Source organism: Crinia signifera, chromosome 4 (genome assembly GCF_055691185.1).
Source record: "Crinia signifera chromosome 4, ASM5569118v1, whole genome shotgun sequence".
NCBI lineage: Eukaryota > Metazoa > Chordata > Amphibia > Anura > Myobatrachidae > Crinia > Crinia signifera.
The window spans coordinates 285,968,173-285,984,225 of record NC_139220.1 but is presented as its reverse complement, the minus strand read 5'-3'; positions in this window follow the sequence as shown (position 1 = coordinate 285,984,225).

The window sequence follows — 16,053 nt, the reverse complement described above, 5'->3', positions numbered from 1 at the left end:
TGACACATGGACTGCACATAGAGACACTGATGCTGACATCTGGAGACCTAATGATAATACAGACACCCATACCCTCCAACATTTTAGCGATGGAAATCGGTACAGGGGGCGTGGTCACATATATAGGGGCGTGTCCATGTGTAGAGGGGGTGTGGCAACACCTCATATATCCGTGGCCACGCCCCCACCTGAGGATGAACATTCATTTTAAAATTGTACTGCACCCCCATCCAAGTCCAGCGGCCGTGACGCCAGTCAGATCACCGGTGGTGGGTGCGCAGGAAGCATGCTGGACAGGTGCGCAGGCAGCATGCGGGACAGTCAGGTACCCAGGAAGCGTGCTGAGTGCTGACGTCAACGGCGCTTCAGCGCTGGCTGCCGGGATGCCGCACAACCCACACTGGGACACAATTATCCCCACTGGGTCTGCGTATATGCGTCCAGCCGTCCACGATCCATCACAGCCTGCAGCCATCGCCTGCGGGCTCAGAGGAGCGGCTACCGACAAAGAAAATCGGTACATCGGTACATTTGATTTTTAGCCGGTACAGTCCGTTAAAAAGCGGTACAAGTACCGGCTAAAACGGTACAGTTGGAGGGTATGGACACCCAGACACTGACACAAATATGCTGACATGTGATGACACAGACACTGACACTATTTTGCCTTCCACTTGCATCACACTGTAGAAAAACAGGGTATTAAAGAGTTAACCTTATTCCCCTTTCCCACTGCAGGCTTTACATGGTAAAATGCTGTTTTTTTAGCCTTTTTAAACGGGTACAGCTGCAGTGGGAAAGCTCTAGGTTGCTGTACCCGTTTAAAAATACCGTGTTTTTTTAAAAAGCAGTGTTTTACCCGCTTAAAAGCCGTTTTTTCGGCAGTGGGAAAGGGGTAGCCCTTTACCCGTTAAAAAAAAACCGGCATGGGGTCCCCCTCCACTGCCGTAACCAGCACCAGGCTGAAGGAGCCGGGGCTGGTATTAAAAAAACCAGGAATCCCGACAAATAGGGGTTCCCTGATTTTTTACAACCAGCCCCAGGCTCCAGGTCCGGGGCTGGTTCCCAAAATACGGGGGACAAAATGACTAGGGGTCCCCCATATTTTAAGAACCAGCCCCAGGCCAAACCAGCCAGCAGGGTAATGCCACAGCCGGGGGACACTTATTATATAAGGTCCCGCGGCCAAAGCATTAACCCTACCGACCAGTCAGCCTGGCCAGGGGCCCTGGGGGAGTGGGGACCCCCCAATGAAGGGGTCCCCCCCCTCCAGGACTTACCTGACCAGGCTGAAGCCTGGTGCTGTCCCCGATGCCCCTGGGCGGTGGGCATCGGGCTGATGGAATGGTGTAAAAAATTGAATAAAAACTATTGTCTTTTACTGGTGAACTATGAGTCCCAGCAAGCCTCCCCGCAAGCTGGGACTTGGAGAACCACAAGTCCCAGCCTGCGGGGCATTAAAGGGCCAGCTGGGTCTTGTAGTTCCACAGTAAAAGAAATAGTACAATAAACACACTGACACACGTGAAAAATAAAAGTTTAATACATACATAACACATACATACTGATACTTACCTATCTTGAGCCCGTAGGTAGCCCTGGTCCTGATGTCCTGGTCCGTGTCGGCGTCTGTATCCATGTAGGCTTCCCCGTCGGCGGTCCGGAGTCCGAAGAAATCCATGTGGGAACCTATGGAAGGAAACCATACTCACCTGTCCCAGCGCGACGTAGTCCAGGTAAGGGTCTTTGCAAAAAAACAAACCGAGAACGCGAAACCAGCCCGGACAGCAGAGAGCCGCACGGTGTTTGTTTACATCGTGCAGCTCCGCCTCCCGAATGCCGCTATTGGCCGCCTTGCGGCCTAGCAGCTCCTGATTGGCCGCTAGGCCGCAAGGCGGCCAATAGCGGCATTCGGGAGGCGGAGCCGCACAATGTGAACAAACACTGTGCGGCTCCTGCTGTCCGGGCTGGTTTCGCGTTCTCGGTTTGTTTTTTTGCAAAGACCCTTACCTGGACTACGTCGCGCTGGGACAGGTGAGTATGGTTTCCTTCCATAGGTTCCCACATGGATTTCTTCGGACCGCCGACGCCGTCGCCGACAGGGATGCCGACATGGATACAGACACCAACACGGACCAGGATATCAGGACCAGGGCTACCTACGGGCTCAAGATAGGTAAGTATCAGTATGTATGTGTTATGTATGTATTAAACTTTTATTTTTCACGTGTGTCAGTGTGTTTATTGTACTATTTCTTTTACTGTGGAACTACAAGACCCAGCGGGCCCTTTAATGCCCCGCAGGCTGGGACTTGTGGTTCTCCAAGTCCCAGCTTGCGGGGGAGGCTTGCTGGGACTCATAGTTCACCAGTAAAAGACAATAGTTTTTATTCTATTTTTTACACCATTCCATCAGCCCGATGCCCACCGCCCAGGGGCTTCGGGGACAGCACCAGGCTTAAGCCTGGTCAGGTAAGTCCTGGAGGGGGGGGACCCCTTCATTGGGGGAGTCCCCACTCCCCCAGGGCCCCTGGCCAGGCTGACTGGTCGGTAGGGTTAATGCTTTGGCCGCGGGAACTTATATAATAAGTGTCCCCCGGCTGTGGCATTACCCTGCTGGCTGGTTTGGCCTGGGGCTGGTTCTTAAAATACGGGGGACCCCTAGTCATTTTGTCCCCCGTATTTTGGGAACCAGCCCCGGACCTGGAGCCTGGGGCTGGTTGTAAAAAATCAGGGAACCCCTATTTGCCGGGTTTCCTGATTTTTTATTACCAGCCCCGGCTCTTTCAGCCTGGTGCTGGTTACAGCAGTGGGAGGGACCCCACGCCATTTTTTTTTTTTAAATCCCCCCCCCCCCCCCATCCTTACACTGCTTAAACGGGTTTTTAAACGGGTAAGTGTGAATGTGACAAAAACAGCTTTTAAACGGTAATTTACCGTTTAAAAGCTGCAGTGGGAAAGGGTCTTTATGGCTCTTACCCGTTTAAAGACCCGTTTAAAAAAAACAGGTCATTACCCGTGTAGGCAGTGGGAAAGCAGCATTATTGTTGTGTTCTGGGCTCCTGTGCTGCAGCCTGTAGAAGGGGAGGGCTCAGTAACTGGAGTGCAGAGTGCAGGGGAAGAGAGGAGTGCCTTCATCAGGAAGTTCAGGTTCAGGAACAGAAAGCAATGGGAGAGGGAGGATACTGCACCAGCCTGTGCGGACGGAGGCTGTGTGTGCACATAAACCCCTCCTGGTTCTTGCCTGTGCTGCTGCTGGGAGGAAGGGAGGGAGATACAGGACGGACCTCACTGCATAGCTGAGGTGAGGTGAGAGGCTTACTGCAGCTGCTGCTGCCTGTTAGGCAAACAGTGACAGGAAAAACATACGGCATCCGGCAGCAGCAGAGGGCACCGGCAGCTCGGCACTCCCTGCAGACCCCAGTGGCGCTGGCTCCTCCAAGCCATCCCGGGGTCTGCGGCAGTGTAGTTGCACCACTGGCTTGAACTATTATTGGGGCCCCTTCACAACCATGGGGCAACATCCAGCAAGGTCCGCAGTAATATTACCATACTAGGGCCCAAATTCAATACCGCTCTCTAAGCAGCGGTCACTCACTGCTGAGCAAGCGGCTTAATGCCACCCATTCAAACACCCCCCGCCCCTGTCGAATCTCATCGGTAACATGCAACGGGATGTGTAACGAGAACACATCCCCTTGCATGCCTCCGCTACCAGGAGAAATCATTGGATGATCGCTGACCATTGAATGATTTCTCCTGCCTTTCATAATAAAAGTCAGTCTCAACTGACTTTTATTTATGAGTGCCTGGACGGAGACAGCAGGCATCGGCCCATCCACATACCCATGGGAATACCCAGCATTTTCATGGGGACGCCCTGAGAAAATGCTGGACGAGCCCTGGTTTCGCTCCTGGACCTCCCTCCACACAGCGAACAGCCAAGCGAGTGTGTAACTCATCCGAAGCCATTCCCTGTCAGGCTTTGCACATGCGCAGAAATGCGCAAACCCCGACCATCGGGGCTGCTGGGGTCAATTTCAGATTGCTGCAAGCAATCCTGAATCGGCCCCTAGATGCCTTCTTGTCCTGGGCTCCTTCTCACCTCTCATTGCTCCCGACCTCATTCCTAGGATGGGCCCTCTCAGGCTCTGCCATTCCTGTCACAAAGAGAAGCACTGCAGGCTGCATCTATGCAGAGCAGTGGGGATCATAGGCTTCCCAACTGCCGGCCGCCACCAATACGGCATCGAAGAATACGAATTGTAAAAGTACGACAGGATAGTAAATTTGGGGGTAAAAATACGACTAACAAATACACTACTGATGGCAGTCGTATTCAGTCGTATCCAAAATATGAATACAACAGATATACTGTAGTTGTATTCTTAGTAAATTTTGCTCTGTAAGTGGGCACTGCGGATCCTTTGTGGTGCTATATAAATAATAATAATAACAAATATATAAAAGGATGTATTCATATTTTAGATGGAGCATAAATGCGTCCAAATCCAAACAAGTTATAAATGAATTAATCAAAGTGTTCACATACTTAACATTGATAAATGTAATTAAAATGTACTTTGCATCATGTATGTTGTTGCAAAGTTTTCATACACATATTCCGTGTGTATGAAAACGCACGCATATAATCTGAAAATTATATTTTATCTTTAAATTATACTTTTATAAATTATTGAGCCCTAAGCCAATGGTTCCCAAACTGTGGGCCTTATTCTAGTTTACTCTCTGACAAAATCCTTCTTAGATGGACAAAACCATGTGCACTGCAGGGGGGCAGATGCAATATGTGCAGAGAGAATTAGATTTGGGTGAGTTATTTTGTTTCTGTGCAGGGAAAATACTGACTGCTTTATTTTTACACTGCAGTATAGATCTCACTTTGAAGTAAAACCCCACCCAAATCTTATTCTCTCTGCACAAGTAACATCTGCCCCACCTGCAGTGCACATGGTTTTGTCCATCTAAGAAGGATTTTGTCAGAAAGAGTGAACTAGAATAAGGCCCTGTGTGTCTAGGCACCCTGGGGTGCCTCGGGACCCTTACAGGGGTGCCTCGAGTTGGTGGTCCAGGAGCAATGCAAATTATTTATAGTCATTGCAATAGTCAAAACCAGTGCTGGTGGATGTCAATCATAAACTATGTGAACAAACATGAGTGAATCCTGCCCCTCACCTCATAATTAAACCTAAGGATGATATATAAACACAATTTATTTAATTTAATATTTTTTCGGTACTTATGTAATATCTGGGCTCCCGTTTTTCTTATGAGACCGTGTCCCCTCGCGGGGCTCGCTGTGCTCGCCACGCTTCGGGCACGGTGGCTCGCTGCGCTCGACACACTATATAAAGTCAACTCCATGCGTAGTTGTATAGTAGGGGTATGAAAAAATGGGGTGCATTTAACATGGGAGCCCAGATAATACATAAGTACCACTCCCTTATACACTCCCTTCCTGCAACCAGCAGATGGCACTGTTTCACTGACGCTGTACACATTGATTAGAACTTTCATCACATGTTAACTTAGCAGAGGATGGATGTTAAAAGGAAATTGATAAAAATAAACGGATCCTTCCGGATGCTTCCTGGAAATCTACACTCTAAGCAAATGACGCAGTATGCAGATGGGACCACATGTGATGTGTTTATATGCCAACATCATTGTGCTGTTATAATGCTCCCTTTATATAACACGGTATACAGTCACTAGGTCGACAGTCAAAAGGTCAACATGCATTCGGTCTACCATTGAAGGTCGACAGGCCTTAGGTTGACACCTAAAAGGTCAACATGACTTTAGGCCGACATGTCGACCTTTTAACTGTCCACCTTCCTAATGTTGATCTAATGCTTGTGTCAACCTAATGACCCTGTCAACTTTTTTAAGTGTCGACCTTAGTTTGGCCTTAGTTTTTCGACCTAATGACCCTTACCCATGGTTATAAAACTGGTGTTATGGCAGGAATGCCTTTATACAGACGGTGGCATGTGAAACCAAGTCACAAACACTTTTGGGTACTTGTTTCCTAGCACGGCGCCCGTCGGGTCCCATCGCATACCATAACTTAAGGTATGCGAAGGACCCGATAAGACCCGACCGACCCGATTTTTAGCTTTTAAAGACCTTCCCTTACAATTTTAAAATCGGTCGCATCGCATGCCATTACAATGGCATGCGATGCTATGCAACGCGACCGACCCGATTTTTACATAGGATCCAATGTCCCCCCAGACCCGATTTTACATTGGACCCAATGTTAAATGGCCCCTCCAGACCCGATTTTTAATTATATACCCACCCTGATGGTTAATTACTATGTCAAATTCCACCCCCCCATTGTTAACGCAACGTGACGATCAACGTAAACCCAAATCGTGGCGAGCGCAGCGGTACGCGTCCTCTGACCTTTTCATACCCCCACTATCCACGTCGGCGTGGAGTTGATTTGATATAGTGTGGCAAGCCACCGAGCCTGAAGCGTGGCGAGCAGACGCGGAATACGTGTGAAATAATGCGCGTCCCCTCGCTGAGCTCGCCACGCTTCGGGCTCGGTGGCTCGCCATACTATATAAAATCAACTCCACGCCGACGTGGATAGTGGGGATATGAATAGCTCGGAGGACGCGTACCGCCGCCCCTCGCGGGCTCGCTGCGCCGCCACGCTTCGGGTTGGCGTTGATTGTGGCGTTAATTTGACATAGTAATTACCCATCAGGGTGGGTATACAATTAAAAATCGGGTCTGGGGGGCATTTAACATTGTAATCAGCCATCAGGGTGGCTGTACAATTAAAAATCGGGTCGAATCAATCGCATTGCATGCGATTTGGTCGCATGCGATGCGACCGATTTTTCCGACCCGATTTCATACAATTTACATCGGTGGCGTCGTGCTAGGAAACAAGTACCCACTTTTGGTATTTATCACCTTTTTGTGGAATGCCGTTTCCTGTTTGTAGCCTACACTGTTACTACAGGCACCTCGCTTCTCTACATATTCTATAGCACCCATCTCCTGTCTAAGATATATAATATGACATAAGCATTAGCAAAGCGAAGCACAGGAAGATGCTGGAGCCAAACTGTCAGCAGGGACACAGGCGGCAAAGGTAGGGATGGCCATCGGCCATCGATGATTAAAAGTAATAGTCTAATACTTTTGCCATCGATCGGGGAAACCAGCTGCACAGGGTCTGGGTCATTGGGTTGACCCAATTTAGGTTGACATGCATTGGGTCGAGCACCGAAGGTCAACATCTGGAAGGTTGGCAGTCAAAAGGTAGACATGAGTTCTTCTCGTTTCACAAATTATTCTTTTTTTTACAAAGTGCGGTGACACTCCGCAGCCAGGCTTTTATTGACCCACAATCTTCTGTATTGTAAAGCAGGGGTGACCATCGATGGTTCTATTGCATATGGTTGTACACCATTGTTATTACCCATCAATAGTAGCATCGATGGCAGTGGTATCCCACCGATGGCCATCCCTAGTCAAAGGCAATTTCTGGCTGAGTTGACTTCCTATGCCGGCCCTTCCTGGATGGGATGGAAGAATAGTGATCATGGAATCATGGTGATTGGCTTAGAACTGGTCATGTGAGGAAAAGCAAGATGGTGGCACCCATGGCCGGCGACAGACTTCAGCAATAGTGAGCCACTGCAATCACCAGTATGAATACACAACTTGTCCAGTAGCCATCTGCAGCGCCGGAGAATTATAGATGCAGCACTTAGCTGCTGGTTCAAGACACAAGGGGCCTTATTCTGATCGGAGCGGCCAAACGTGCGTACGTTCGCCATTAACGTACGCTAGCCGTACGTGGCCGTTAGGGTTAGGTCCACCCACAAATCAGCCGCTTACGTACGGGCAGAAATACCGTAGAAGGGGAGTGGCGTACAAATGAGCGTACGGCAACTTACGCGGACGGCCCAGCCCTTGCACTCCGACAACAGGCGTACAACTGAGCGTACGCCGCCGTTTACGGACGTCTCTCGTCCGTCTTCCCACCGCCTTCTTGCGGAGATCTGAGCGTACGCCAGCTTGCACGGACGGGTCCCTATTGTTTACAATAGAAAAGTCAGCTTATGTCACCGCTCGTGAGAGTGAGCGTACGTCCGTGTACGCTGACATACCCTTCATATATATGGACCTGCAAATCTTGCCTTTCAACTATAATTATGAAAATTAATTAATTGATTGAATTAATTAATGTGCAAAATAGTGGTCATGGTCTTAAAACATTGCTGAAACATCCTTTGTAGGTGTTAGATGTGGTTTATGTTATTGTATCATAAATACAAAACCTATGTTTGTATTAGAGTGAACACGTTGACACATGTCGACTTGTGTAGATTGAGTGTGCTACTGTGTAAAGTCTATGAAAGCACGTAGTGAATGTGTCTAACTGTTTAGCAAATAGCTACCTTAGCATATATAAGCAGGTCTTAAAAAGATTCTTACCTTAAATTAAACAAACCTTTAAATGTCGAGAAGTATAGAAAGATAAGCTTCCAATGTGTTTGAGTGCTGTGTGTGGCTTGCAGGTAGTGAAATCATGGTTTGGACTTAATAGACTGCAGCATTGCTTATTACATTCAGGTGTATGTGTTTGAGTAGGAATCAGCGTTAATTAGCAAACTCAGGCGCACGCTGGCATGCGGTATCTGTAGGGGTGGTTTGAGATGGCGGTTGGCGGCCGCCTGTTTTGTGTCCGAAATGAACGGTGCCTTAGTCGATCGTGCGGTAGTAGCACCGCTCATTTTTGGTGCACACCCCCGTGTACGCCCATATTTACGCCCATTTTCCCTCATTATTTCGGCCGCTCCCCTCTTCACGCCCCTATGCCGCCCCCAATACCCGTACACTCGCGTACAGGTTTTTTCGCACGTAGAGACCCGTCCGTAAGCGTTGGTGAGTGGTCGCGCCTGCGCATTAGCGAATGTACGCATGCGCAGATCATAAAAAAACCTGGGACGTACGCGTACGGCCCGGCCGCTCCAATCAGAATAAGGCCCAAGGTCTCTCCCAGGAAACCTTGTCAACATCTATATCAACATAGGTCTACATTGACAAAAGGTCAACACAAGCAAAATGTTGAAATGCCAACGGTTGACGCAAGTTTTAAAAAAATGGCTTCTTGTTACTTCACAATCCATGTCGGCATAGAGTGAGATTATTAGAGTGTGTCAAGCACAGCGAGGCACCGTGCCCGAAGCATGGCTCGCGAGCCACGCAACATAGCCACCAAGAAAAAAAAATTGTGTCGAGCAAAGCGAGCCATGCAACACAGACACCAAAAGAGCGCATTTCGACCTTTTTCATGTGTCAACCTACTGCCTATTGACCAATAGTGATCGGCCTATTGACTGTAAACCTAGACACTGTCAACCTTTTCATCCACACTGATTGGAAGTGCCTGTACAAATACTCTTACATTCATAAATGTAGTAAATCTGGCTGTCATGGCCATCCACGGACCAAGTCACTTTGCAACAGGCCCTGTGTGGGTGAGAAGTGGCATCCCATAGGATAAACCTTTATGTTCAAGAACCTGATACTCTAAAGGTGCCCACACACTTAAATTATTTTTTTGCAGATCGGCCAATTTCCGATCGATCGGCCGATATTTACCGGAAAATCGGCCGCACATCGGCCTCGATCGGATTCGCACTCCCACGGATCTTTTGCTAAATCTTCTGATCTTACATGCTGCATGAAAGATCAGAAGATTTAGAAAAATATCCATATGAATGTGTGAAATCCCAGGGGTGGTAGGTTCTTTTGGTCCAGGGGATTGGATGGCGGTAAAGGAATGCAACTTTGGGAGAACAAATTCAGTTAGACAAACATGGCTTTATTTTCTTCACTGTTTAGCAATAGGCATTATTAAAGCTTTAGACGAGCACATTACGGATATCTGAAGATCAGTGAGATAAGCTACAGGAAATAAACAGATGACGTTCAACTTATCATAAAATGCTTCTCACAATACTTTCTACAATACTAGTAACCCTAGCTCAGAATCTGAATATAAAACTTTACAGTTACTGCGCTATCAATAATATATCAATACTGATCCTAACGGATTTCACTTATACTCTAACGTGAGGCTAACTCTTACCGGTACCCCATTGTTGTCCAGAACCTGAGTTTACAATGCAGGACAAATGTACCACTTTCCAGGGCATGTGCCTACAATGGACAACTCGGCCTTCCTACGGATTAATAGGCGCAATTAGCAGGCATTAGGCCTTCCTACGGATCAATAGCCTGAGTTAGCATAAATTAGGCCTTCCTACGGATCAATAGCCTGAGTTATATGGGATGGGTCTCAACCTGGCTTGAGATTTCCCTTAAAGAGCTTTGGGCGGTGCGTCCTGATCTCCCTCAGAACTAGTAGCGCCAGTACTAGGAGGGTAGATGAGGTCTCCTCTCCACAGGGTTGCCTGCCCTGGTCTGTGGCGATCCAAGTGCCTTCTCTAGTGGCTACTCTACTGCTGTCTCCCTGAGTGTCACTTTAGCCTGCACCTGCTGTCTCTCACCCCTGGTGCTAACCCTCAGGGATCAAAGGGGTACTGAACTATAGGGTGTACCTCACCCCACACTATGGTCACTAGGACCAGACTCACGGTTTCTTCCGGGTGTCCGCAGGGCATGAGGAGGCTGCCCTCTGAAGGGTATTCAGCCTGGGGCCTTATGCTGTGCAGCCACTCTGTCCCTGTGCTGCTGGGGCTGTAGGTCCATGCCTCCCCTCCGTCCCTGTGCTGCTGGGGCTGCAGGTCCGTGCCTCCGCTCCGTTCCTGTGCTGCTGGGGATGTAGGTCCTTGGCTCCCCTCCGTCCCTGTGCTGCTGGGGCTGTAGGGCCGTGCCGCCGCTCTGTTCCTTGCATGCAGGGCAGGGAGCAGAGAGAGAGAGCGAGGCGCACTGCCTCCGGAGCCGCTGATGTCACTCCCGGCTGCCGGCTGTAGCCAGCGGCTCTATACACTGCCGCTCCTGCTGGATGAGACCGCGGGGCTCTACATACCCCTTCTCCGGTCTCAGCACGTCCCCATTCTCGCGTCGCACCGGATCTCCTCCTCCTCCTCACCCTGCCACCATTTCGCGCCACGCCGTGCCGGCCAATCCCCACCCGGCTTCCTCTGCGCTCCTCCCCTGGGTAAGAGGTCTTCCCGCCCGTCGGCGCCGTGAGAGGTATTAACCCCTTCTCTGCTGGAGGGTTAACCCTCACGGTTCTCCTTAGTGGAGTCCGCTGCAGGGTGCCACATTCATCCCCACTTTTCATGGCCATGTCCTCGCGCCCCAACACTGGGCTTAAGTACTCCTGGCTCCTACTTACGCCCTTTTCGCCAAATTCTGCAGCATCCTCTCCCTTTGGCCAGTAAAAGCGCCTGCGGACCCGACGTCTGTTGGGAGCAAACCAACTTCCTTTAAATGACACCCCCGGGGCCAGTCTCGTTTGCTGCCTCCGCACCCTTCTTTCCTTCTACCACATCAAATTCCACCGGCTCGCCATCTTCAATACCACACAAAATCTTCCGGGGGCTGTTTCTCTTTATGGTTGTCTGATGGACAAAGACATCATCTTTCGTGTCATTCCTGTTGATGAAGCCATACCTACTTCGGACATTAAACCACTTGACGGTTCCTTGCACCTGCGTAGCCAGCACTTTCTTCCCCGTCTGGCCCCTCAGGACGCAGATGGTGTGTTGCAGGGTTCGTTTCTCAGTCTAATTTTGGGTAGACAGTTCTTGTTTCAGTGTCGAGATTAGTTCTTCAGGACAATTCCTTAGGATGTTCATGCCTAGGATGATAGGGGACACCTTCCCTTCTCCACCGGTAGTCACTAAATACCCTTGTTTGGGTAAGTGCGTTTGTCCAATCTTTATGTCGGCCTCCCAGTACCCGATGCAGGTGATCTCCAGGCCATTGCTTGTGATCAGCTGTAGCCACGAGGGAGGGGGCGACAGCGGTGATTCTTTTCCCCAGTGTCTCTGGAGGGTAGTGAGCTGTATAGATGATATCTGTGACCCGGTATCAAGCATTGCGGGGGTCGTCACTCCGTTGATATCCACACTCATCATTGGGTATTGCCCTACATACTGGGGCCACCACGCCTCTGGATCAGGGTCTATTCCTGACGTTCTCCCCGGGGGTCGGCCCTTGGCCTCGGGGTGTTGGAGTTTAAATGCTCCAGCCGGTAACAGTCCCTTTCTATGTGTCTCACCTTCTGACACTGCCGGCAGATGGGGCGTCTCTGCCCGTCAAACTGGTCTGTCAGTTGCCTGTCCGACTCCCTCGGGGGGTCGCATTGGCTTCCCATTTCTCTATGCCGTTTGGTTCTCCACCCTGACTCTCTATCATGGCCGGTCGGTGATCTGTTTTTCTGATACATCTCCCTTCTCATGTCTGCCATACCTGCCATCAGCTGTTCCATTTGTCTGCTCAGCATCTGGAGTTTGTCTTCCTGGAGGTGCTGTCCGCCTTGTACAGCCATGTCTTTGCTTGTTCTGGTCCCGTCCTGGCTGTTGGTGGTGGGCCCATGCAGGTCCCGCTGTTCCTTCAAACCCAATAACTTGGGGTATTCATCTTCTCGCTCGACCTCAGTGCAAACTACCGCGATGGCGGCTTCTTTAAAGGCGATGAATAGTTTCCCAGGCATCTGTCGATGGAGTAACCTCAGTTGCACACTCATACTTTCCTTCTCCACCCCTTCTATAAGTTGGATGGTCATTGTCTCGTCTGAGTTTTTAGTTTCTTCTGGGTCGATGGCTTGTATTGCCCTCAGAGTCTCCTGCAAACTGAGGGCGTAGTCCCGTAGTGTTTCTCCAGGTTGCTGTTTCCTCCCATATAGTTTCATTTTCAGTTCCGGGAGGCTTCTTGTTTCAAACATGGTAAACAATCTCTTTAGGATCTGTTCCACTGTCTGTTTATGCTCTGGGGGCCATGACATCACCTCACGTAGGGCGGACCCAGTCAGCTGTCCTATCAATATTTCAACCATCTGTTGCTCCTGAAGAATGTGGAGCCGGGACATCGGTCCTATTTTGTATTCAAACTGTGCGAACGTCACCCCTGGCGATTTGTTTGCATCCCCGCTGTAGGTCGGCATCCACGGGGCCCCGAAGTAGTACGGCAGCGTGATGTGTGTGACCCCCAGTGATGCGGGCTGTTCTTGTTGGGGTTCCCCTCCTGGTGTTGCATTTGCATTCGGTGGCACTGGTGCCACTGGTTCTTCCATCCTTTATTGCTTCCCAATTGTACCCTGGATCCTGTTCGTATGATGCCAATTGTGAAATCCCAGGGGTGGTAGGTTCTTTTGGTCCAGGGGATTGGATGGCGGTAAAGGAATGCAACTTTGGGAGAACAAATTGAGTTAGACAAACATGGCTTTATTTTCTTCACTGTTTAGCAATAGGCATTACTAAAGCCTCAGACGAGCACATTACGGATATCAGAAGATCAGTGAGATAAGCTACAGGAAATAAACAAATGACGTTCAACTTATCATAAAACGCTTGTCACAATACTTTCTACAATAATAGTAACCCTAGCTCAGAATCTGAATATAAAACTTTACAGTTACTGCGCTATCAATCATATATCAATACTGATCCTAACGGATTTCACTTATACTCTAACGTGAGGCTAACTGGTACCGGTACCCCATTGTTGTCCAGAACCTGAGTTTACAATGCAGGACAAATGTACAACTTTCCAGGGCATGTGCCTACAATGGACAACTCGGCCTTCCTACGGATCAATAGCCGCAATTAGCAGGCATTAGGCCTTCCTACGGATCAATAGCCTGAGTTAGCATAAATTAGGCCTTCCTACGGATCAATAGCCTGAGTTATATAGGATGGGTCTCAAACTGGCTTGAGATTTCCCTTAAAGAGCTTTGGGCGGTGCGTCCTGATCTCCCTCAGAACTAGTAGCGCCAGTACTAGGGGGGTAGATGAGGTCTCCTCTCCACAGGGTTGCCTGCCCTGGTCTGTGGCGATCCAAGTGCCTTCTCTAGTGGCTACTCTACTGCTGTCTCCCTGAGTGTCACTTTAGCCTGCACCTGCTGTCTCTCACCCCTGGTGCTAACCCTCAGGGATCAAAGGGGTACTGAACTATAGGGTGTACCTCACCCCACACTATGGTCACTAGGACCAGACTCACGGTTTCTTCCGGGTGTCCGCAGGGCATGAGGAGGCTGCCCTCTGAAGGGTATTCAGCCTGGGGCCTTATGCTGTGCAGCCACTCTGTCCCTGTGCTGCTGGGGCTGTAGGTCCATGCCTCCCCTCCGTCCCTGTGCTGCTGGGGCTGCAGGTCCGTGCCTCCGCTCCGTTCCTGTGCTGCTGGGGATGTAGGTCCTTGGCTCCCCTCCGTCCCTGTGCTGCTGGGGCTGTAGGGCCGTGCCGCCGCTCTGTTCCTGTGCTGCTGGGGATGTAGGTCCTTGGCTCCCCTCCGTCCCTGTGCTGCTGGGGCTGCAGGTCCGTGCCTCCGCTCCGTTCCTGTGCTGCTGGGGATGTAGGTCCTTGGCTCCCCTCCGTCCCTGTGCTGCTGGGGCTGTAGGGCCGTGCCGCCGCTCTGTTCCTGTGCTGCTGGGGATGTAGGTCCTTGGCTCCCCTCCGTCCCTGTGCTGCTGGGGCTGTAGGGCCGTGCCGCCGCTCTGTTTCTTGCATGCAGGGCAGGGAGCAGAGAGAGAGCGAGGCGCACTGCCTCCGGAGCCGCTGATGTCACTCCCGGCCGCCGGCTGTAGCCAGCGGCTCTATACACTGCCGCTCTTGCTGGATGAGACCGCGGGGCTCTACATACCCCTTCTCCGGTCTCAGCACGTCCCCACTCCCGCGTCGCACTGGATCTCCTCCTCCTCACCCTGCCACCATTTCGCGCCACGCCGTGCCGGCCAATCCCAGCCCGGCTTCCTCTGCGCTCCTCCGCTGGGTAAGAGGTCTTCCCGCCCCTCAGCGTCGGCGCTGTAAGATGTATTAACCCCTTCTCTGCTGGGGGGTTAACCCTCACGGTTCTCCTTAGTGGAGTCCGCTGCAGGGTGCCACAAATGCACATCAGATCTTAAGATAAATCTTTGGTAAAGATGTGCGCTTGCCTGAAAGATTTCTCAGGCTAATTTATGTGCACATTTTAAGATTGCAGATCTTTCTAGTGCAGGGGTGGGGAACCTCAGGCCCAGGGGCCATATGTGGCCCCCGTAGCCAGTCTGAGTGGCCCTCCAACCTGCCCGAGGGGTTTTCCTGGGAGTCAAGTACAGGGGAATTCTCGCAAGAGGTCGGTAGTTCTCATGAGATTCCTCTTAATCAACAGCAGCCAGAGACTGTCAGTCCTGTTCAGCGGCAGCCGCCGGAGCGTGGGACGGCTGCAGCAGGACAATTTGTAAGAGACATTTTTACATATGGCCCCCGAAGGATTTTTTCCCCATACAAACGGCCATTGGCACAAAAAAGGTTCCCCGCCCCTGTTCTAGTGTATGGGAACCTTTAAATTGTACAAAGTACATAGAAAAATATTTAAGGCAGATACTGTTTACTGTTACAGATCTTGTGTAATCATCACAACTTGATCAGCATCCTAATCTAACATTGTCATCAAACAGAGATAACATAATAATGCGTCAACCATGGTCGTACAGTAATCCTTTTCTATTAATCTGAAATCAAATTGACCACAAAATGTTTACTCTTCCTGGTGATGTATGACCCAACATGATACTGTGCAGCAATCGTCCCAGATGGATATCTCACTGAGGGTTTGGCCAGACTTCAAGCAACAACAAATGATACAATACCTATGTGTAATATTACTGTTAAGCACTGGCGTAACTGGAGGCTTGGAGGTCCCTGGCAAACTCTCAGTGTAGGACAAAAAAAAGAGTGATTTTCAGGAGTTTAGCACGTTTCTTCATCTCACTACTACCAGAGGCTATTTTATGGGTGAGGCAGCCCCTAGGCACAACAGCATTCCCTCCAACTGTCCTTTTTTGGCAGGTACAGTACAATTTTTTTAAGGCCTGTACTTTTGGGT